The sequence below is a fragment of the Anticarsia gemmatalis genome, chromosome 3 (assembly GCF_050436995.1).
Source record: "Anticarsia gemmatalis isolate Benzon Research Colony breed Stoneville strain chromosome 3, ilAntGemm2 primary, whole genome shotgun sequence".
Taxonomy (NCBI): Eukaryota; Metazoa; Arthropoda; class Insecta; order Lepidoptera; family Erebidae; genus Anticarsia; species Anticarsia gemmatalis.
The window spans coordinates 205,173-229,069 of NC_134747.1; the positions used below are offsets into that span (position 1 = coordinate 205,173).

The 23,897-nt window shown below is 34.2% G+C and overlaps 1 protein-coding gene across 3 annotated transcripts in view; it reads left to right on the plus strand.

The window, feature by feature from the left end:
• Nucleotides 1-23,897, plus strand: part of LOC142987129 (neuroligin-4, X-linked-like) — a 122,040-nt gene that overhangs the window by 46,285 nt on the left and 51,858 nt on the right. For 2 of the 3 annotated variants that reach the window (XM_076135686.1, XM_076135684.1), the window contains exon 2: nt 16,891-16,976. The exons of the other annotated variant lie outside the window; for it this stretch is intronic. The gene's annotated coding sequence lies outside the window, so the exon portion shown is untranslated. The remainder of the gene's footprint in view (nt 1-16,890; nt 16,977-23,897) is intronic. 3 annotated transcript variants of the gene reach the window in all.

The following is a 23,897-nucleotide window of genomic DNA, read 5'->3' on the forward strand; positions in this document are numbered from 1 at the left end:
TCTAATGTGAAGGGCTTGTGTTCTAAATGTTAGTTTTCATATTTGTTTGCTTAGTAATCTGTCGGTATATTTAGTAAATGTAAAGGAGTTTTTCAACAACAACCTGAATAAAAATTGGATACTTAATATTAATTTGAAAAAAATAATAGGGCAGCAAATAGAAATTAATTAGAAGAAAAATACATTTCTAAAGAACTGCTTTAGAAAAAAAGATAAAGTTAGTAATGAATATGGAGTCAGCTGGAGTTCTAGTAGTTTTTTTTCAATTTCATTTAATTGAAAACTACATTTATGTGTGAAGTTGTATGCACACGTATTATGTTTGTTCTCTTTGCTTGTATTTCACAGCGACTGAGCTTATGAGAACTTGCTTAGTTACTGCTAAAAGGCTCTTTATTTATTTGTTTTAATATTTTTTTTTCTATGAGTCTTTTTTCTGTATTGTGTATTTTTCAACGCTGTTTTTATTATTAAACCCAGTTTCGAAAGTAATTAAGATTTCATAGGTGGCATTGTGTGTTGTGTGCTAAACGAAAAAAAAGCTTCACTGCAATCAAAACAATATAGTAAAACTAATGTTTTAAAATTCTTAACAAATTGTAGGTTTTACTTCGCAATATTTACGAATAAAACTATTACTCGCTTGTAAATAGGCAACGGACATGTATGAAACGTAATGCTACGCATATATTTATCATTAATAGACACGTATAACGCCACAAAATAAATGTATTAAAATATCAAACGACACCTTACACTTTCACATATAGGGAGAAGAAAAATAAAGTTAAATCGTACATCGTTTCCACAATCTTTTATCTCAAACATTTCAGTTAATACAGCCTCCGTGCGAGCCTACGAGCCTACGCGGCTACGAGGCTACGAGGCAAATACCTAGATATAAAGTATACGTATTTGGTAAAAACCTTACTGTTATATATTTGGTCTCATAGCTCGCAGCCTACAATTTATGAACACGCCACCGCCTGGCGTAGTGAGGTTTTATTTTATACTACCTTCTGCCCGTGGGTACGACTCAAATCGGTTTTTGCTGCGTGATTGAGCAGCGAAAAGAAAACTTTCGCATTAAGAATTTTGTGACTTGGGGATTTTTACAAACGTGCATTGAAGTGACACTCTAACCAACTATACTAAATGTACAAAATAGTTCCTACGTCGCTCATTAGAGGCGCTAATCAGATTTTCATATAAGATTTCTCGAAGACTAGCCGGTTGTTGGTAATCAATAGTAGCAGAGAATCGAGCTACTGAAATATGAAGTAGAAGCTTCAAATACACCTCTTAACTATTGCACCATAGACGCCATTAAGTGGAGTTGAGATTTATTCCTCTCTTTTACGGAGAAGCTATCAGTGGGTTAGTAATAGGTAAAAAAAGCTTTTAGAGTGAAATGATAAAGTGACCGCGGTATTGTGAAATATTTTTCAGTTAAAATTACAGCGCGTTTCGTTTGAAAGGCAATGACGGCTGCGTATATTTATTGGTTACGAGTCGTGTTCGCACTGGAGATAATATATATTTTCACATTTTCGCCGAAGGTTTTTTACGATAAATGTTAGGCTGGGAAAACGGAGAATAGTATTTTCTTTATCTAGACCAATTTTTTATTTGTTTGTAAAATATTTCTTTTTTTGTTCTTTTTGAACAGCTCTCACACTAATAATACTATGGTGTGTGGATCGCACAAATATTTGTTACGAGTGAGAATTGAACTTACGACCTCTCGATGCAGTGCTAGTAGCGCGGCGACCACTTTAACCCCTGCGTTACGGAGGCCATCAGAGTGTTTCCTTCCCAACGCTAGTTGTTCAAGTTTACTGGAGTTTAGTCTGTTTGCTGGAAAGTCTGCAGCGAACTAGATATGACCCAGTTTTGATGATGTATGGCTTTCAGTGTGCATGGTAAGCAGGCTGGCTTTGACCAATAAACTTTTAGGAAACAAATGATTCTAATCATTACTGTTATTTAAAATTATATTGATAAGTATAGAAGTACTTTTTATTTTTCGCGATACGTCGGATCTCCTGCGTACCTATCGTGTATCTCAGTTGACAACCAGTGTACATCAAGCTGATGGTCACTATTCAGTACATTGCTGCTTTCACGTTACGTGTTAATCACTATAATCTAAAGGAGAAAACAATGCACAGAAAACAATTTCTTGACAGACACAATAGCCAAACAATCTTCATGCCCTTTTTATTTTTATTTCGTATCTAATCGCCTATTTTGCTGTCATTTAGGAAAACCACAGCTTTGACAAATCTTGAAATCCAATATTTCATAGACTAAGGATGTATGTATATAGAATAATGTAATTAAAGTAATTATGAATAGTATTCATAATGATAGTGTGTTCGTAAACTAAACGTGGAGCCATTAGTTGTGTTGTTAGAACACGATACAGGGTGCGTTCATTAAAAGCTTTCGTTTTATATTGAAGTTTGGACTGTTTCCAAATCGCTCACGTTTCCCACTTGTGGGTTAATTGGAGGGTAGAATATATTTTACATATTGATTTACGCATAATTATTTGTGTATGTCTTAGTTTTGTTAGGTTGACATGGATATTTTTGAATTTTATTACATCGAATTTAAGGTTAGTTGAGCAGTAAAACGTTTTTATAAGTTTTGCTATAATACTCATATGATTTGAAGTGTACAAAAAACGCTTAACATTTTTAATAAAATATTTTGAAAGCTTTGTCGCGTACTTGATATCAACAAAACTATTTTTTCTTCGTCAATACGGACCTAAGTGATAGAAACAATTCATATTTTTGACAAAAAACCAATAAATCTTTATAGACCCGGTCGAGAACTCCAGATCATCAGTCAGTACCGGGCACATGGTCGGTCGCCGGTCGCCGACCGATGGCTCGCCCCGGGAGCCGCGCCTCCATTTACATATTAATCTCTTACTGGCTCTAACTTTAACTCCCCGGGATTTGAAAACGATTCCACTCAACTTTTGTTCCTATTCATTTTATTTTTTGCCTAAATTTACTTAATGGATTAACAAAGAAAACGTTTTTGCGTATTTTTGACCACATTTGAATATCTATGTAAAGTGACAATTACTGTGACAAAGTGCTCCGGAGTACTGTGGATTAAAATACAATTCCAAGCCTTTTTGCCTTTTTTCACTGGACGTGTGTAAAAATATGAAGTTAAAAATGGTTAAAGGATTTATTTAAAACTCGTGTCACGTGACATGAGTGACTTTTTAAAAGACAATTCTCCGCATATTGTGTTATGTTTCATTCATCATTTGAAACGTTACGTACATACGAATTGACATTAATGAAATACACTTGCGCTTCATATTTGTCGACTAGCGAACTGGCCCGACTTTGTCCGGGTATAGTACAATTTTATCCCGTTGATTCCATTCCTGTGATCACATCGATCTCATACAAACCTTGTCCCAACAATTACGATTATACGCTGTAGTTAAGTTTGAAAAAGTTTCGCGAATACATACATTTCGGTGATTCATTTTTATTTATTCAGATAACACTAACAATATAATTTAGTACGGAATTCAAAAATTGCCAAAAAAAAAATTTGTATCGCTAAAATATCAAGTCACTTATCACCTGTTCCTAAGTCACCTGGATACAATAGCTCAATAAAAGCCTAACACTAAAGAACGACACACTCATTTTAATACAGGCATAATGATTTTTTACAGCAAAGCCACCGCTCTCCATTGTAGTGTGGAATAATGCGACCCTAGACTTAGAGGCTGACGATCTAACGCCTAAGTAAGATAAATGACGACCACGTCCTAGGCTTTACTTATGTAACCCTTAGGGATGCTTCATATTGGACGAACGTTTGCTTGCTATTCTTGCAGTAGAACATACATACATACATTCTTCCCATAAAGGATAGATGTAAAATGCCTAGAGAACGCCACTTGGTACAATTCTTAAAAACTTCCCTTGCAGTAGTTAGTGTGATCTGCACCGAAACATCAGGAATTGGAAGTTAAAATGCGTGTTCACGTGAATGACAGTATCCTATTACATAATTAATAAGCAACGCAAAATTTTAAAGATATTTAATAATAATATATACTTTTGTCACTCCGTATTAAAATCGAACAACCCTATTTTATATAGAATTTTAATAACTCAATGCAATTTTAACAGTTTACTGCAAATATAAATTCATTTTTACAACTTCTAATAATCATATTTTTTATTATTTTCATCGTCAATCGTGCTCTGGGTTCCAATTTTTCCGCAACCTCCAATGCACACAAACTTCAGGTTACTATGCGATCAACCATCTATGGAATGTCCGCGTTAAGGTTGCTTAATTCACTAATCGTTTACGCACCAATGAGCCTCTAGTATTTATCCATTAGCTCTAATATCATTCTCCTAAAATGTTCACAAAGAATTCAGACATAAATAATTACCTAAGTTCAAGAAAATATTCTTGAAAGTTGGCAACAAACTACAAACTAGTGTGAACGTCACCTTAGAGTATTGTAAACTTAGTAATATTTCATAGTTAACGCTAACATTACCGCCGAGGAGATATCATTTATATCATTATATAACGTCTTTAACGCTAATTAGTTTTGAATATAATTACCTTAAAGACTTCAGACTAATGGCTGTGGAAGTGACGGGTTCGATTTCAAGGTTGAGTTATTATTAGCTTTAGTCAGAGTATAATGGCTCGTTAGTTCTATAAATATCTTGTTTATACAAATTATAATAATTCTTTTCAATAGAATAAGTCAGAAAAGTTTCATAATTTTTACTTATTTCCTTTTTTTATGGAAAATTACTTCAAATCTAAGTGAGCCTCGTTTCTAATCTTGTAGTAACTTCAAATAAATTGATAATAATAATTTTACTAGATATCATTATTATTGAAGCGTCGTTTCGTAGCTCTTAACTTAAAAAAAATAGATTAACTACTATCAGAATACCTAGTCAAACACTAACTAAAGTAAAAATATAGGTTTCATTATCTCAGCCATAAATTACAAATTTATTCAGTTATAAACATTCATTAACACTAATAAAATGAATAAACAAACCTATTAACGATGTCTTCAAATATGATTATTAAATAACTAGGAGAAAATGAGTATGATCGTTGAAAACAGCTGCAGAACTAAAATCTTTATAAATAATATTAAATTTTATAGTTTTTGATTGTTTGAACGCGCTAATTTCATGAAATACTTGATTGATTTTTAATCCGTTACTAAAGACCCCAACCCGCACTTAGCTAGCGTGGTGGACTCAAGGCCTAACTTCTCCCTCGTTCCGGGAGGAGACTCCATGCCCAGCAGTGGGACATTAATGGGTTATTATTGTTACTACTGTCCCACTGCTAGGCAAAGGTCTCTTCACGAACAAGGCACGGGTTTCATTTGATTTTTATTTGCATAGTTCATTTATTGAGTAAGACTATATGACCATAATATAATATGACCTTAATATGGCATATAGTACATGTATAGTTATTATATTATAATGACTATTGACTTATAGAATCATGCTGTGACTAATAGAAAAGTGGGTGCAATAAAAAAAGGTTTAGAAATTGAGAAAACTAACTTCCACGCGGACGACGTCGCGGGCGGCCGCTAGTAAGAAATAATTTGCGAGCATTTGCTATTAAAGCGGTTCTCATTTATTAATAGCGCTTATAAAAAGTACTGAAAATTTATTTGTGGCGTTTTTACAGCACTGCTACGTCTAGACTAAAGTATTTTCTAACTTAAATGAGGTTTTTTCGTGATGAGTCGTTTAACGATCGTTTAGATATAAACGGTTTATTTCTAACTATAATTTTGTATTTATTTATCGTTTTATTACCATCGTGTAATAAGTTATCGAAATCTTTTATGTTACCTAGTATTACCAGTTAGAATATGTTTTAAATACGAGATAATATACCTTATCTGACTTTTCTAATACCAGTAAGTGTTCTGTGCCAATCTTTTCAAAGTCTTTATTTGAAACTTATTGATGTAGCGGATAGCCGCTATATCATCCATACTAATATTATAAATGCGAAAGTAACTCTGTCTGTCTGTCTGTTACTCAATCACGCCTAAACTACTGAATCAATTTGCATGAAATTTGGTATGGATATAATTTGATACCCGAGAAAGAACATAGGCTATTTTTAACCCGGGAAAATGACGCATTTCCATGGAAAAATTCAGGTGGCGGATGAAGTCGCGGGTAAAAGCTAGTCGTTGATATAGCGAAAAACTGCGTATCGCATGATAATGATGAATTAAAGTTTTGTGCAATTTATTATTACCTATATTACCTTCCAATATTTATAATATGTTTATATCAAGCCTTTATTCACTTATAATTTGACCTTTTATTTTAATATTCAGTTGTCGAGTGTATCGGAACGTCGCCATTATTCTCATCTGTGCCGCGATCCCTTCGTTAGGCTGTCAATAAAGCCTTTCATGTTTCGACAGACTTGTAAAGGTTACAACTCAAGTTATTTATAAAAACCTCTTAGAAGCCTACTCGGAGAGACTAGACCATTAATGTTGATTGAAAGATGTGCGGCAACTTTTTAAAAGTGAGTTGTAAATTAGAAGTAGCCATTGGAAACGTTTTTGTTGTTGAAGCAATTAGTATTGGGTAATAAAGTTGTTTGATTTTTGAACTGAAAAAAGTGATATTTGGTTTTATTAGTGTTTGCTCGTACAGTTCTATGTAAAACGGATGTTATTATTATTATTATTAATTACGTTGTCATTAAAGGTAATAAGAGAACCGTGCTTCGGAGGGCACGTTAAAATTCGATCCCGGTTATTGTCAATTTTAATAACAGTCGTTAAGCCATATCAAACGCTTTTGGGTGGCTTGAACAACTTTGTCACGAGGTTGACCATTAACTATACGACGAATGAATGTAGAGAATTGTGCTACTGAGCTCGGTTTAAATATGTTTAGTTATAATTGTAACGGTACAGAATAGCCGCGAGTTATTTGTTTTGTTACAGTCGTGTATGATGTATGTATGTATGTATATATGAGTGAAATGCGGCGGAAACTCGATCGAGTTGCCAACTCATTACTGATTCCGGGGTAACTATGTTCTATATTTAGTATGTTTTGTTTTGCTTGTATACATGTATTATTGCACGGTAAACTGTAACATAACGCTATTTTGTGAAACAGCCCTACGTAAGAGGCATAGGTACATTAAATAAGAAGAATAATAGTAGTAAATATTACTTCTATTTCTTCACACTAAACTGTACGGTAAGCATTACGTATTAGTTAGATAGTAACGACTTTTTACTAATAATTTATCGTCTTTAAGAAATTGACGAAGGCTTATTCGTGTCAGCTGGACAATCTCATTTATTGTTTAATATAATTTGTCTAACTTAGGTACATTCACTAATCAGCCCAACAACACGCAAATAACTTAAACAATGAAAGTTTTAACGTAGTCCGCGACATACGACATTAAACTAGATTTCACAACGCCTTTTTCTAAATAAAACCACATAACCTTCCTAAACGGTAGTACATATTTAAAACTCGCACTGAGACGAGCTGAAGCGAGGGGAGGGGGAGAGGGGGGGGGTGCTGGTACAGTTGACGCGAGCATTTATTAAATTCCTCCCATAACTTGCGGAGGTAATGACATCAAGAATGTGGACAAATAAACTCCGCTGCAACTGCATTAATTAATGAGGTTTTTTATTTGAAAGGGGTGACTGCAAACCTGTTAGGTAGAGGTTGCTTTAATTTATATTATCCTAAAAATACTGCTTTTCATACAGGTTGACAATTTAAAAGGTTTTAAGGTTCGGTAGTTATCCTAATTTTAATAGTACGAAAGAAAATTCATTCTGAAAAATAATTGTGAAACTATTTTCGTTGCAGACATAAGATAAGATATTCTTTTTCGAAGGTTTATACAGAGACTCTTAAATTTTAGTATATAACTTTAATGTCTAAATCTCAGATACAATACAATTTTGAAAAATCGCAATTTTGGAACTGGAATCACATGTAGGACTTGCAAAATGTGTCTTTATTTTTAATAAGCTAAACCTTTTTCAGGTTCAGTCTTGTCCCATCAATTCTTCTATAATTGTACAAAAAAATATTCAAACCAACCCTTAATCTTTTCATCCCTAATTAGGGTCGTAACAAGGGCATATTATCATGACCTAAGCATAGGTTGTCAGTAATTGGGTAGCAGAGGTCAGACCTCAGACCCTCTATGTAAATACAAGCGGTAATCAACCGCGGAGGGGTAAAAAACGTAGCCCTCCGTACGAGATGCGTCATTTGATACCGTTGATAAAGGGTCTTGAGGTAGGGACCTATTTGTTAGGCATTTTAGTAGATATCCTTTGTAAGACGGTTTGGACGGCCATAGGATGTTACTTAGCAAGCTACAATTTTCTTTTTGAATCTGACGATAGTTGGAGATTAAAATCAAGTTATTAGCAGTTTTGTATACATTTTCTTTAATCGAATAGTTTAGGTAATTAATTTTAGGGAAAAAAATATATCTGCATCCAAAAAAAATAAATCACGAAAAATTTACTTGTGCTAATCTTACTATAATTTATTTTAACAAGCAAAAGTATGAGGTTATATTCTAGAAAATTTCCTTTTTCCTCCCTTAATATCTGAATCATGACTTGCTACAAAGTAACTTTTACATTGCCCTTGGTAAAAGCTACATTTTTTCAACTCTATTTTTTATAGTTACGTAGCAATACATCACACATCGCAATACCTATAACATAATACCAATCTAAAACCTAGCTATAAATAGCAATAACACTAACATAATCTCCTCTAATCCCACGTCTACCTATTACCTAAGCTGCCCATTTCAATGTACATCATTATAACCACACATCGTAGACAATGGCGGCCGTACGAAACTCATACACAAAACCATTCACAATCACTCAAACGTCGTATTTATTTTGACATTTTAAAGCCTTAATGCCCAGCTTATTATAATAATAATGTAAATAGACGCTTGTAATGCCGTCATTAACGAATTGTGGTTGTTGAATGGCCTCTGCTTACCCCCAAGGGATTAAACAGTTAGAACATTGTTATGTTTTTACGGATCAGTGAACTGAAAGCGCGTTGTTTGTTGTTCTTTTAGCAGCTGTTTGTGTCACGCAATGCGAAGCTTAGTTTATAATAGGCGAGGGCATGATGTTTGGCGAAATATAACGTTTTACATAGGAATATTGAAAGCTTACATCGTTGGCGTTTATAATATGGTCAAAGATGAAAATTAGCCATAGCAAAATTTCTACTACACAAATATAAAAAAGATCCCTCAGGCTCACTACGCACATATTCGGTTCGACATTATTCGGCTTAGCCGGCAACTCCGAATATGAGTAGAGATTGTTTGAACCGAATTGTGACGATTGGATTTGAAGTAACTGCCCGATCGACACAAGAAGAACAAATGCAGTAATTTCTTCGAATCGGTTTTGTTATACGATAAATACAAACGTGCCGAACACGAATATGAATGTAGCATGCCTTAAAAATCTTTATTATATTTGTGTAGTACACATTTTGTTATAAGAACAATCAAAATGACTTCGATAGTTTTTATAGTTGAAATGGATAACAGCGAGTTTATGAATGAAATAAAAATGTGCTAGAAATATACAAGTCCGTAATGTTTTTAATAAAATTCGTTTGAAATAACCGTATTGATAAAGTTCTAAAAACTGCAACACGATATGTTTGTACTAACGTGTAAAAATACCAGCAAAAACAATACAAACAGAAATATTGAATACAAAACTAAAAATAAATAATATCGATAACACTTTATACTAAACTATATTTTGAAATTCCAAGTAATTCTTTCAACGATTTTTTAACCAAACGCTGACAAACCCATCGTCTATTTTTTAAACTCGAATAGATTTCAAACACGTTTGTCATTATTCAAATATATATATAGCTTAACCCTAGCTTTTTGAGGATAATCCATACAAACCTTCATGTTAAAAATACGTTAAATTTTCACAAAATATTTACCCTTCCGAGTTTAAAATGGTTCTCTTCATTGTCAAAAGTAATAGAGTGAAAGTCCAACACACTAACTGGTCAAACAGAATTTACGTATTTCTAGGAATGCTACTCATCTATTGTTCTACAACCCTCAAATGTATACATTTTCTCGTATTTTCCTCAAAAAGCGAATGGAATATGCCTTTATTTTCGTAAAATAAACATGGAATCTTCGTCCTTGTTGCGAGATCAAGCCTTAAAAACACAAAAACAGATTCCCAAATGCGTAAAAGCGAAGCATATTTTGATGCGAAACCTCCCATTGATCTGACACGACAAAAAACTTCTCATTTCCGTATTCCTCGTATACATTTATTCGGCCGCTCAAAACTAGTGAAGTTCCTGACCGAAGCGCTTTCTCAATTTAGTAGAAAGCCGTCTGAGAATATTTTATTTCGCTCCACTTTGGGGATGATCAACAAGAGAGCTCGCGACTCAATTCTTTTAAGGGAAATATACAAACGAGAAATTGTACTGCTTACTGTTTTGACGAATGCTTGACTCTGTATTGAACTGAATGCTCTTACTTAAGTAGCATTTCTTTTAACAAGACATTATAATTAGCCTGGGTTTTTCATCGTACCCCTTTTAACCAACCTTTGTCTGTTTATTCAAAAGTTTCGGACATGCTCAACTGTTCATAGTTTACTAACATTTTGATTTTGTGATGGGACCCATTATGGACAATACAAAGACCTATCCGTTTATAAAATGTAACGTATAAATTACATAGATTTTTTTAAAGGTAAGCAAGTATTTAAAAACAGTAAGGCTATTGTGAAAAGTGTAAACTACATCATGATCAGAAGCATCAATGTGATCGTAGCTTTAAAAGCTTTTGAAATGTGGGAATGCGTAGGTGCAAGTGAGAGAATCCAATAAAATGACGTGACATAGTACGTTTCTACAGCAATATTTTCCAGAAAGTAAATTCTCTAATACACATTCCCCTTTAGAAAACAACTTTTATGTGAATGTATTGGAAACTTGACAGCTCCGCGTCTCCCCGCGCTCAGCCACTTACTATTCCTGTTCTCATGTAATTCGCTTTAAAACGAACACACAGTCTACTGGGACCGGCCAGAGTGGAACTGTCATTGGGGAATAACTATACTACTCCACTACTATAATAAATATAAGTAGTTGAGTACTTGGTCGCACACTTTATTGATACGTAGACTTAGCTGAAATATTTCTAGGAAATTTTATTGACTTGGAAGGTTAAGTCAGTATTTTGTTTAAGTTATTTTAGTGAATTTTGTGGGAACATATTCACGGCATTATTTTTTAGGAACATGAACAAAAAAACAAAATCAGCGGGGCCCTTATGTATCTCTATGCTGTACATTGTTTTCTCCCTTAAATAATAGCAGTTTACTGACAATTTATGAGTGGTTTAATTAATTATTATTTAATTAATTCTTAGAGAATAGCATTGCTATTACGGAAATAATTTAATTCATTATTATTTAATTAATTCTTACAGAATTGCTGTTACGTAAATCTATGCACAATTTCTGTATAAACCGCAGTATACAACATTGACATCATTAGCGAATTCTAGGTAACCCATAATTGTTCAAGGAAGTCCTGTCCCTCTAATTAACAATTAGAAATACATAATTAGTCGCGACGTTTGCTCCACTGAAGCGATGAGGCTCATACAACATGATTGTGTATTAACTATATAGGTATATGTGTAGTGTGTAGTGTGTAGGTATGTGACCGATGCCGGTCGGCTAACTAATCATTATAATTGGCGGTCAGATTCCTCTATCTGACTGTCAACCGCTGTAGCCACCGCAATAACGGATTGTAGAGGACTAGGATTCTATTGGAATGGCTTAGTAACAAATTTTGATAATTTTTTGCATATTTGCTGAGTATATGGATCTTTAGTATGTTTACAAATATAATTGGCATCGAAATTAGCAAAATTTGTTTTACTGTTAGTTACATAAATGGGAAGTTATTGTAATTTTACTACAGTAAATAATATATTAGGACAGAGTTTGAGTTGGTTATGTGATTTCCGACATTTGGTACTATCAAGCATTGCCGTTTCTAAGAAATAAATTTGGCCTCTCGGGCGGCTTGAACAACTTGACACTAGGTTGGCCGCTAACCATAAGACAAACAAACAAACAGAAACAAATCTTGTAGAAGAAGGTGGCTGATCAGTTTTTTGACATAGTGATCAGCAGTCGTATACGTTTTAACTTTGTGAGCTTAATACAATTAAATAATAGACCTTTAAAATTTTGGATTACTCATAATATTACTACTACAATCTAACACTTAACACCCGCTACTGCATGTACTAAAACAGTTAAAATATTTGACATCCCGTTTTGAATGAAATGTACTGGCCAGCGGCTGTCGTTACCCAGTTCCTAGGAACCTGCTGTTTTACTAAACATCTATCATGAACACGTTTGATTGGTATTGCCAGCAATTAAAATATTTTGACACGAAACGTGCAGAATATTGTTGGTTTTCCACGAAAATGTTGTCAATAGTATATTTTATAACGCAATGTTTAGATTTATTTTTGGTTCAGTGAATATACAAAGGACGTAAAACATTAACAAATAATAACTAAATGATTATAGCAAATACAGCAACATTAAATTTCGTACAATGTTATTACCAAACATAAAAAAAAAACAAATACTCGCAAAAAGTAGGTACTCGCGTATAACTTACAGCTTGCTATTCAATTTTGCCCTGAGTAGGACTGTAATACGCGGTAAAAGTAGCCAGGCAACTATTATAACCACTGACATACATACCATAACGAAACACAAAAGCTATGCAATTTAGAACTCGGGAGAGACCTTATAAAAACAACTGACTTGTAGTTATATACGTTTCTTAATGAACCATCTTGCAAACTGTACATTTAAAGGGTAGCGGCGAGTAAACACACTACAACTTCCCCGTAACTTGATGATTGTACATACATTTATAACTGAAAAAGTGGTTACCCCTGCAATAACTAGTTCCTCGGACATCCGTTTGATCCACAGATACATATCTCTCATCTCTCGTCAGATTATTTACAGACCGCATCGTAGCCGGGCCTGCACTTCCCGCTATGAATTCATAAGCGTATCAGTTGGCCGCAAATGGCTTGCTCGCCCCGGGCTCGGCCGGGAACCTGCGACCGTCGCCCCTTGCGGCTCAGTGAGTACAGCGCTCGTGTGTGGACACAGTGCTCGAGGGAACTTAGTAAAGTGTACAATTTTGTAGGGTTTGTAATTTAGTAGGTACCACTGTTTAGTAAATGATAATTTAAAAAGAGATTGAATAATATTGTTCTTGGATCCGTTGAAACGTTGTCCAAAATCAAAACTTAATAAATTGGTTTAGTTTGTACTATTAAGTTCTAGTAATAGAGCAAATTTTATTCAAAATTATATTTAAGTAACTTGATACATTTATCTATTCAATAGTGTCAAAACTCACACAAAAAAACGCTATTGAATACATAAACTACCGTTAAATGTTCTTAGAATCCGGGGGTTAAACTGCTCCTTGATTTTCGATTACATAAAATTCTACCAGTTGCCATAGCAATCGAATTATACCTTTTGACAACAAACAAAATTAATTATTCAGGAACTTAGAAACGTAGCTTCCTAAAACAAAGAAATATGAATCTTTACTTAATATCAGCCCAGAGATTGTGACTGTTCCTAACTTGTATTTATAAAGCGGAAAATGATTTGTATATTTAATATTCAAGGATCGTAATATTTCAATAGAAAACACTTCGAACGTAAAGCTTTTTGATAACCAAACAAATTAAAACTGAGCGTCTCACTTTATTATTTGATGAGTTTTCCGCAATCAATGTTTTATATGTTTATACATATATTAGGTAATTAATACGATATATTTCGTTTTTATTTCAATTTAAATAAATACTGTGGTGTCTGGAATGTGACTTACTAAATAATATAATCAATTGAATCAAATTTTGAGTGGCAAGAGGATGACGATTCCAAATTACTCTTGGTGATTGGGCATTCCATCACCCTTTCTCACTATACCATTTACTTTTTACTAGTCTACTAAAATACCCCAAATATATAATTTTCAAACAAGGACAATTACATTGTTCTAGTAGGTACACAGGGCGTAAAAACACCACATAACCCAAAATTACTCTCCTAAGAAAGTTGGGCTGCCGAAGGGATTTCTTCTCCCGAGAAAAAGGTGGTATTTTTAAACGAATATTGTCTTATCGTCACGGTCATCGAATCCTTAACTACATGATCAACAGTCTTATAAACACTCAGCAGACCACAGAGGTAGTTTTCACCTCAATATAAGTATCTATCACCCGCTCCGCCCACACTGACACTGCACACAATCAACCCACATAGTCAGGCAGGTGAATAATAGTCGCCGTGCCCAGCGGTGGGGAACACAGCCTGTAATTGTTGCCCACGATGCCCACTACACCGTGCTGCGTTGAATTAATACGACCTGCAAGTTATATTATTATGCTACACGTATCTTCTGTGGTGGATAGTATTTTTCCACAATAAAGAAATCTTGACGTCTATTAACTTGCATACCCGCGTGACCCCTCTCGTCACATGTATTTTTTTTCTTATAGTTTATACTTTCCGTAGACTTTCACAAATATTTAATTACTAAAGTAACCAAAACAGTTCAGTTGTTTCCGAGACATAAGTGGTAACGAGAGTGTTAGAAAACAAGGGAAGATGATCTAAAAATAGAATTTAATATAAAACGAGGATTACAGTCAGCATTAAAATGTCCTTGACTTTTAGAAACTTTCATTACCTATTATTAGGAAAAAAATATGAAACGCTCGCGTGTCAGTCACATTTCATAAAATCAGAATCTTGTTCGAAAACTTTTTTGACAGGTGACGTATTTCTTTACTAGAAAATAAATTTGAGGTATAACTTAATACATTATTTACTATACAATAGAGCACATACAAACCTGCCAATACACCTTACAACCCGTATAACCCACAAAACCCACTTGAAACCTAAAACCCTTTACTTGCACTTGAGAGAGGAGATATTTCAATCAGATCTCGAACCCGCGCCCGCAGCTGGCGGCGTCACCCGCGTCACTCCGCCTATTGACGCCGGCACAAAGCCGCCGCTTCAATTAACCGATCGTATCGGCCGGCGCCGCGGGCACACACAAGTGTGCATTGTTTAACCCCACTAGGGTTCAACTTGGGTTGTGTATGCGTTTAGCTGAAGATTTGTGGCGTAAAGTAAGCTGTTAATAAGATTAGGTTCTATTTTCAGGTCGGAAAAATCGTTGGTAACAAGATGTTCCTAATTTCTGTTACAATATTCTATGTAGCAGCCTGTAGTTCAATTTAGAAATAAACTCACCATTGATCAAACTTAGAAATAGCATCTTATTACAAATCTGCCTACGCCTGCAGGTATAATAGGTGAGATTCGATTTACGTAACTTATTTAATTGATATAACATTAAAAACAAAGAAGAAAAATGTTTGTAAACATGTAAAATATTCATTTATTTTCCTCCTACACATTTTATTTGATATAATTCAGATGACATATACCGAATACTTAAATAAGGGAATAATTCGTAAACGCTTCCATTCATACTAAAACGGGGGCGTATTAGGAAAATTGCCTCGATCACAATTTGTGATATGAAATTGACCACGACTTAATTCCAGCGATAAAGGAACTTTACGAGCGCTTAACACTCGCTTTCAATCATATTGTCAGCTGAGATAGCCTGCTTTGATTGCTAACCAATTTTATTTTTATGCAGTAATAGCCCAGTAGTAAAAGCATGCGTCTCCCAGTAAATGGTATATAGTTTGAACCCGAAATATGTTTTATCGAATTTATCTATGTTGTAAATAATGTTTATGTTGTAAAAATATTTGTTAGTTACTGTACCAGTAAAAGAAATAGAAGTTAAAAAAGGCTGCATTTAGTCTGCATAGTGAACTTTATGCCTAGCGCAACTCTCATTCAGGGAGAAAACTCGTGCCCATTAGAAGGAGTAGTGAGCATTTTTTTATACAAGCTACCAAGGGGAATTTAGGGATAGTAAGAAAAACCTTGCTAATACATTAAATTTTACGTAATTTTTTAGGGGGGGGTTGGAAGTTGAGTGTTAGTCCCATACAAACGCGCCCTTAAAGGCTCAAAAGGGGTGAAGTCCGATTGTAAACGGTGTTCAATTAATTGTGGGATATTAATATCTGTATTGTTTACTAGTGGGTCGTAAACAAACGCCTTTATGGCCACATGTACCTACGTTTTTATTGCTAATGCCTATGGAAACGTTCACACGCCCCACCCACCCCCCACCACTAGGGGTTGTATGAATAATAATAAAATGCCTTCGTTTATATGTTGTTTTTTATGAGGGGTTTTTTTGTAACGTTAGTGTATTTCCGTTTGTTTTATTGCTCTTAATTGTAGATTTTTATGGTTTTATTTTATAAGAGGTTTTATTCCGTGAATGATAAAGCAGGAAAAGATATACTTTTGAAAAATATAGGCAATTATTTATTTGATGTGTGTTTTCTACTAATTTCAAATAAAAAGAACATGGCAAATAATAGACGCGTGGTGGGCAACCTTCGTGTACAACCACTTAATCTCACTGCGTGGTCCCGTGGGAAAATAAGAAATGTTATGTTTGTAATTACAATCAACTGCAGGTTCCTCATGAAGTAACATTATCTTTTGTTGTAAAAACTAATGTATTTTTATTTGTTTGTCACCAGGTATGTTGGAGGCACCTTGCAGACTGTCATACGTGGATGACTAGCTCTAGCTTCTGACCTCTACCATGGACCCCCTACGAATACAGGTAACTTTACACTACAGGCGTTTGCCAAAATATTATATTAAGAACGAAGAATTTACCTATTCCCTAACTCTTCCCATTATTCCCATTTCACAAACTTTATGCTAGATGTTAACTCAGCACTCTTTAGCATCTAAAACAAAAAGTAATGTTTTAGAATTAAGAATCACGAGTCAGTGGGTTAACTGTAATGGGTCATCAAATTGGTTTGCTTTTATATTGTCTTCTATATTTTATGTGAATAGACATAATAAAAATGTTACTTTCAATACTGCATAGAAATATAATATACTAGCTGACCAGCGCAACTTCGCTTGCGTCACATAAGAGAAAATGGGTGAAAATTTTCCCCGTTTTTGTAACATTTTTTATTGCTACTCTGCTCCTATTGGTCGTAGCTTGATGATATATAGCCTATAGCTTTCCTCGATAAATGGGCTACCGAACAGTGAAATAATTTTTCGTATCGGACCAGTAGATCCTGAGATTAGCGCGTTCAAACAAACAAACAAACAAACAAACTCTTCAGCTTTATAATATTATAAATATAGTATAGATAGGAAAACTTATACTTGGATTACAATTAGGTTATAGCGACATAATCAATTTTAACATGCTTTATTACTTTCTGACACGCAGCTAAAGACATAATCTTTCCAACATCCTCTCATGACAAAACCATTCACACACTTCCAGGAACTCGTACACAGAATCACAAACCAACGTATTCCCAATCTTAAGGCTTAATCTTCACACCTTGACAATTCTATTGATAACATCTTCGAATTACAGCCGTGTAAATAAACGGAGGCTTAACACGGCTCCTTCCTTATGTGTGGGTATAATTTCTTCCTTACTAAAACTATACAGTTTTAGTTATATTGCATTGGAAGGATAGCTTTAATTTCGTGTGGTTTAAGAAAACCTTAGTTATCGTATAACAATAAAAGTAATTTCTACTTTGAAGCAACTTTGACCGATTTGAACCGACGCGGCGACGGTTGATGGGTCTCAATTCTTCAATTCTGGCAATATGATTTTTATTGCATTATGTTTGTATGTAGTGTTCTAATCTGATCTATGCTATTCTTTTTTACATATTATTGTCTAATTTTCAGACAACCTTAACCCCTTCCTGTACTCTAGAAATTCATAGAGAATTAATACAGTAACACTGCTTAATAACTTGGCCTATTACGGGATTCGCAACTAAGATCTATGTGCTGTAAATATCACGGCAAAGGCACAAATACACGACTTTGAAACACATTCTGGCCTTACATTCAAAGACGATACTCGTAATTTACTATACATATTCACAAAATCACAGTTATAACTAGTTTACAACCCATCGCCGACGAGTTTCCAACTGCAACTATATACCGAGTAATAACAGAGCAAGTGTTGTTCTAATCTTGTCGATACGCTATGTACTAGAATACTGTTATAATTATGCAGTCTGTGCAGATATTTATGTACTGCAGTATATGTAGATACGATATTACTTCGTGCCAGGTCAAGTTAACGTTTCTTAGTCTTGTCTACGCTATGCCTATCCGCAATACATAGATCGCATACATTAGATACACACCTATATAGTCCAATCTACATACTAAGAACCTTAATAAAAAATCTGCGGCCCTTGCAACCTGTATGCGTATCATGTATCTCTGTTCACAACTAGTGTACGTGAAATTGATGGCCGCTATTCTGTACATTGCTGCTTTGACGTAACATATTAATCACAATGATCTAAGAGAGAAAACAATGTACAGCATAGTGGTTTTCAAATAGTTGTACCCACAGTTGGTCCGGAGGGCTAAAAATTAAGAGTTTGTGTAGGTAAACCAGACTTACATATGTCTATAAACATTTCACGTTTTAGCAATTTCACCGTGGGAAAGGTATTATATATACCAAACGAACATGGGCAGCTCACAAGTCACGCTTAACAATCACCAATATGAAATCTTATCAATAACAGTACCATCTATGCATTATAAATCATATTTCGCAACGTCAAACGAAATAACCAATAAAGCAAGCGGACATTGAATACAAAGTAAATGACGTCACGTGCCGTGGCGTGGTCGGAATAATTCCAGCCAGTGTTGCACCGCACTCCAACGAGCGGTCACTGCCGTCCCCAGTGGCGTTATGATTGAACTTATCTTATACTAGCTTTTGCTCGCGACTTCGTTCGTGTGGCTTGTGCGTTAGGGCAAAATTTTCAAACAAACTTTCATTCCCTATTTTATACCCTTAGGTGTATAATTGAACGAAATCATTTCTTAGCGGATGCCGGCTACGTTATAACATCTACCTGCATGCCAAATTCAGCCCGATCAGTTCAGTGGTTTGCGCTGTGCGTTGATAGACTACTATGTCAGTGAGTCAGTCACCTTTGTGTTATATATTTAGATTACTTGCAGTAGTTTAATAGTTAGATGTACCAAGGTTATCGTGTATTCTAGTTCACAACTATTGGAAAGCCCGTGCTGTATACTTATTACTTTTTCTCTTCGATTACAGTGATTATCACGTTACGTCAAAGCAGCAATGTACTGAATAGTGGCCATCTTTTGACATACACTAGTTGTCAATTGAGATAAGTACGCATGCTAGTCCATTTTTACTTTGAAATACGCTATGACCATAAACTTTGGGGTGGACAACTTTCACAGGCCTGTACAAAACCGAAATATGAATCGACATCTATCACTCAACTTCAACCAATAGCCCGTACCGACACGCCCAGCAATTGGTCCAGCAATCGCCAGCAACAAATAGGTTATTTTCATCGAGCCGGTCTATACCGAGGCCGTGCGACCACTTCCACTCATTTGTTACTTGTTACTCGTTACCAACTAAATATAAACATGTACTAAAGACGTATTGCCCACATTTGTTACACGAACATACTTTTTGTTTAAACAATCTGGGAGGCGTTTTGGAAAAGAATTTTGGTACTGGAAATGTATGACTGTATGTACCTTGCTACTAGAAATTGGACTAAATATTAATATTGTATAGAGATTTTCTTTAAGATTAATACAGTAGTTCAAACGGTGTAACCAAAGCAAAGAGGATTAGATGATAGTAGATTAACTACACAACACAAAACAACATACAACATTTTACCAACTGTAAAATTATTTAAGCTCCATCGCACTAGATTAGAAAAATATCAGACGACATTTTTTGGATTTACATTTTTATTTGAAATAGATTTTGTGTTCAGCAGTCCGTCAATAATCAACTAATTTCACGATAACTAAGCCTGACCCAGGGACCGAACAAATAGGATTAAAAGCAAAAACCCAATATTCGCTAACTTTGTTATTCCAATAAAGAGTATCCCGAAATATCAAATCAAATTTTACATCGGATCCGACGCACACGTTAGTTCAAAACCTGTGACTGAATAACTCGGAAAATATTCCCCGGATTTTCTTAATCAAACTCTAATCTTTTGGAAAAAGGTATCTAGTAGGGTAGAAAAGGGGAAAATCTCGGGCCGATCTCATATCGAATTGAAAAGTATTGAGATGGGTCCACGGGCCGACAATCGTTACCTGGTACCTCATAAGCGAACGTTTTTCTATGCGAACTTACTCGGACCCTTTTCCCTTCTTTTCATCGATACGTCTAGGGGGAATATTTTGACAAACTAATATTAGCGGGGATTACTTCGTCCGATAGTTATGCAAACACCCTCTATGTTCACTATGATACTTACGCACACGTGTGTGCGTGAATGCGTTTAAGTGAGTATGTAGGTATGTGTGCGTGTGTCTATCTGTAAATGGAGTGTGTGTGCTTGTGTGAGTGGCGTGTCTTTATGTGTGTGTCCGTGTCAGGATGTGGTTGTAAGGGATTGGTTTTACTTAAGCACGGAAAGGTAAACGTAAAAGTTTTATGAATGGCAGTTTATGTGTGTAAGCCGGCTGTTTCCTTATATCTGTGTTACGGCCGATGTAAAACAAAATTACCTATAACATTGAATATATCTTTACGAATTGTATGTTTGCTAGTTATGGCTGTTATAGAAAAACATGTTTATAGCTGTTGGCTTCATTTCATAATTTTGAAAGGTAATTATATTGATTAATTCTTAAACACAACACTGAATTAACAGCGCGATGAAATAGACGTTAATTTCTCGACGTTTCGGCTGGGTCACAAGCAACCTTGACATTGGAAGTCAAGCATATCTAAGAGTCATTTATACAGTTCTTGAAATTTTATAGTTAATCTTACCTAACATTACAGACTAAAGTTAAATCCTTTTCAAACTGAGATTAAGCCCGCATGCAGCCGTTCTAGGTTAAACCTACCCAAAAGTGAAAAAAACTTATAAAACATGTCAGTTACGACTACAAAAGGAAAATAAAGCCTTTCCTTATACATTTAGTTACATAATAGTGATACAAATAAATAGTAACTTTTGTTCAATTGTAAATACAGATTAGAAATGTTTTCTTTCTTTTGTTAAAGAATAATGGCGTCGATAGAGCGGTGAAATACGAACCTTTTTTGTAGCTTATTGGTGGCTTAGAGACTGTGTATTTCAGATTAAATTGTAGTAAAGTTTAGTAGATTTAAACTCCCATAATAATTATTTATTATTTAAATTCATAGATTTTAGTGATAATATTACTGAGAGAGGATTAAAAAAAAAATTACAGCAAATAAATTAGAATAATAAATTGTTTATTTATATACTCAGTTTCATACTATTATAATTGCTGAAGTATGTAAATGGCTTTTTTATGTATGTCTCTGTAATGCTAAAACGGCTGAATTGGTAAGGATGAAAATAAGATAGGTAGACTTGAGAAATGATGGACTACTTTAAAAACGGTGTTATATCAATGTTATCAATCCTTTACACTAGTGGTATAACTATTAATTTCGAAAGGATACGTTTCAAGCGCCTTCCTACAAAAATCAATAGAAGCAGGATCGTTCGAACAATCCTGATACAAGCAAAGTAGGGTGAGATAACGAGTGTTGTTAGTCTTCATTACTGATCACCCTCCTGAGTCGATGTAGGGATGATAGATTGATATTAAGCTCTTATTGGTAAAGCAATGAAGAAGGGCCGCAGGTTCGAACTCAATATCCAACAGCAAAGTACACTAAAGGTTTAACTTATTGTACACTAGGATTATTTTGCGATTCTGCTCACCAAGATATATGTTTTTTTTCTTTCTTCTTTATACAAGTGGATATTTTTACTAAAAAAGCTTATATCTGTTCCCATGTTATCATTTTATAATCTGATTAAGGTTTGCAATCAGTTTAGCCATTTATCCATAGCCACTATTTAATTTTAAATTAGCAAGACCAAACTCTCCATACATGCTCATAAAATTTCTACAAATGATTATAACTTAGAATATATTGGAATAATCTAAAAAAGCCTGTTCCGAATTGAGTGAGTGAGTTGAATATTGAGTGTAGTATCGAAACATGTAACACTGACAGCTATGCGCCATCCATCATAGTTTTTATGAACGACATCCAACTAACTGCACTTTTTATTACTCCACCGATATATGATAAAATACGTTCAAAGTTAAAAGTTGAACCAAAACTATATTTTATTTAGCTTTTATAGGCTTGATTCAAAAACTTTCCATTTTTATTTTAGTGGTGAAAATTTCCTCTGAAAAAGAAATGCACTGATAACCGAGTGGTACTAATGGCCGACGCAATGGTTCAAACCTGAGGCAAGATATTATGAATGGTGTGTATTAGAAATAATTACTACTTGCACAAACGGTGAAGAAAAACATCGTGATGAAGCTTTTATTTACATCAATTTAAATAAATGTATAACTGACGTACTACTAACGTGGTATTTTTATAATTTGACACTCAATATAAAAACTTGTACAAAAAGCCTTATATTTTTGTGTAAACTACCACCGGTCCGGAAGTAAAGCCTCCAGTTACGAGATCCGCCGGAAAGTCGTCGGAAAATACTTTTATTTTATCTCGTTTAATAATTTTATACTGTTATTTTCATAATTAAGTAAAATTTTAATGTAATGTTGAATTTGTCTCAACAAATTTGTAAAACTTTAGGAACTTAATAATCCACTTGAATAAAATACCAATTAAAGTTAAACTAATAAAGAAAAATGATGAGAAAATAATGGTCATTACATTTTAGTAAGTCTTTCCAATATTTAACGACTAAACTTGACTAAATATTGATTTTATGAAATAATACATAATACTTAAATATATAGTTTTCCATAGTTTTTCCGCTGAATTTGCTGCTGGCCATTTCTCATATCATCTTCACTAATATCCTAAACAGTTTATATCAGTATGTTTTTATTGTAAGTGTATTTATATTATATCAATTTATCACAAAGTATCGATATAAAACCACGCTATTATCCTGAATGTCCAAACGTCCACAAAGTTAAGGAAAATCACAAATAAATAACATTAATATATTGTTGCATAGCAATCTGCTTGATCGAATGTATTGTGTTTTGAGAATCAAGACAAGTGTAGGACAATAGGTCAGTTTTATACATTTCTAACATATATATTTAATTTTGCAGTTGGTAAAATAATAATAGCAAGTTCTAATGACTTAAGAGTCAGTATTCACTGTAGAGTATAGTCACTTTAGGTACATATAATATTTTTAATAAACAACTAGCTTTCGTTTGCTGTTCTGCTGCCAAATACTAGCCAGTAAAATATCCGTTTTAAATCGTTATTTCTTTTTCAAGAAAATTGCTTATATGTACATCTTCAGATTTTTTATGTGATACATATCTGATGTCTACATAGCATTTAAAACAAAACTTTTTATACACCAAAATTGTCCAGCTAACAAATTCAAATCTTGTTTTCTATGAACAGTGATTTAGTATGATCTTGAAGCAATTAGCGGGT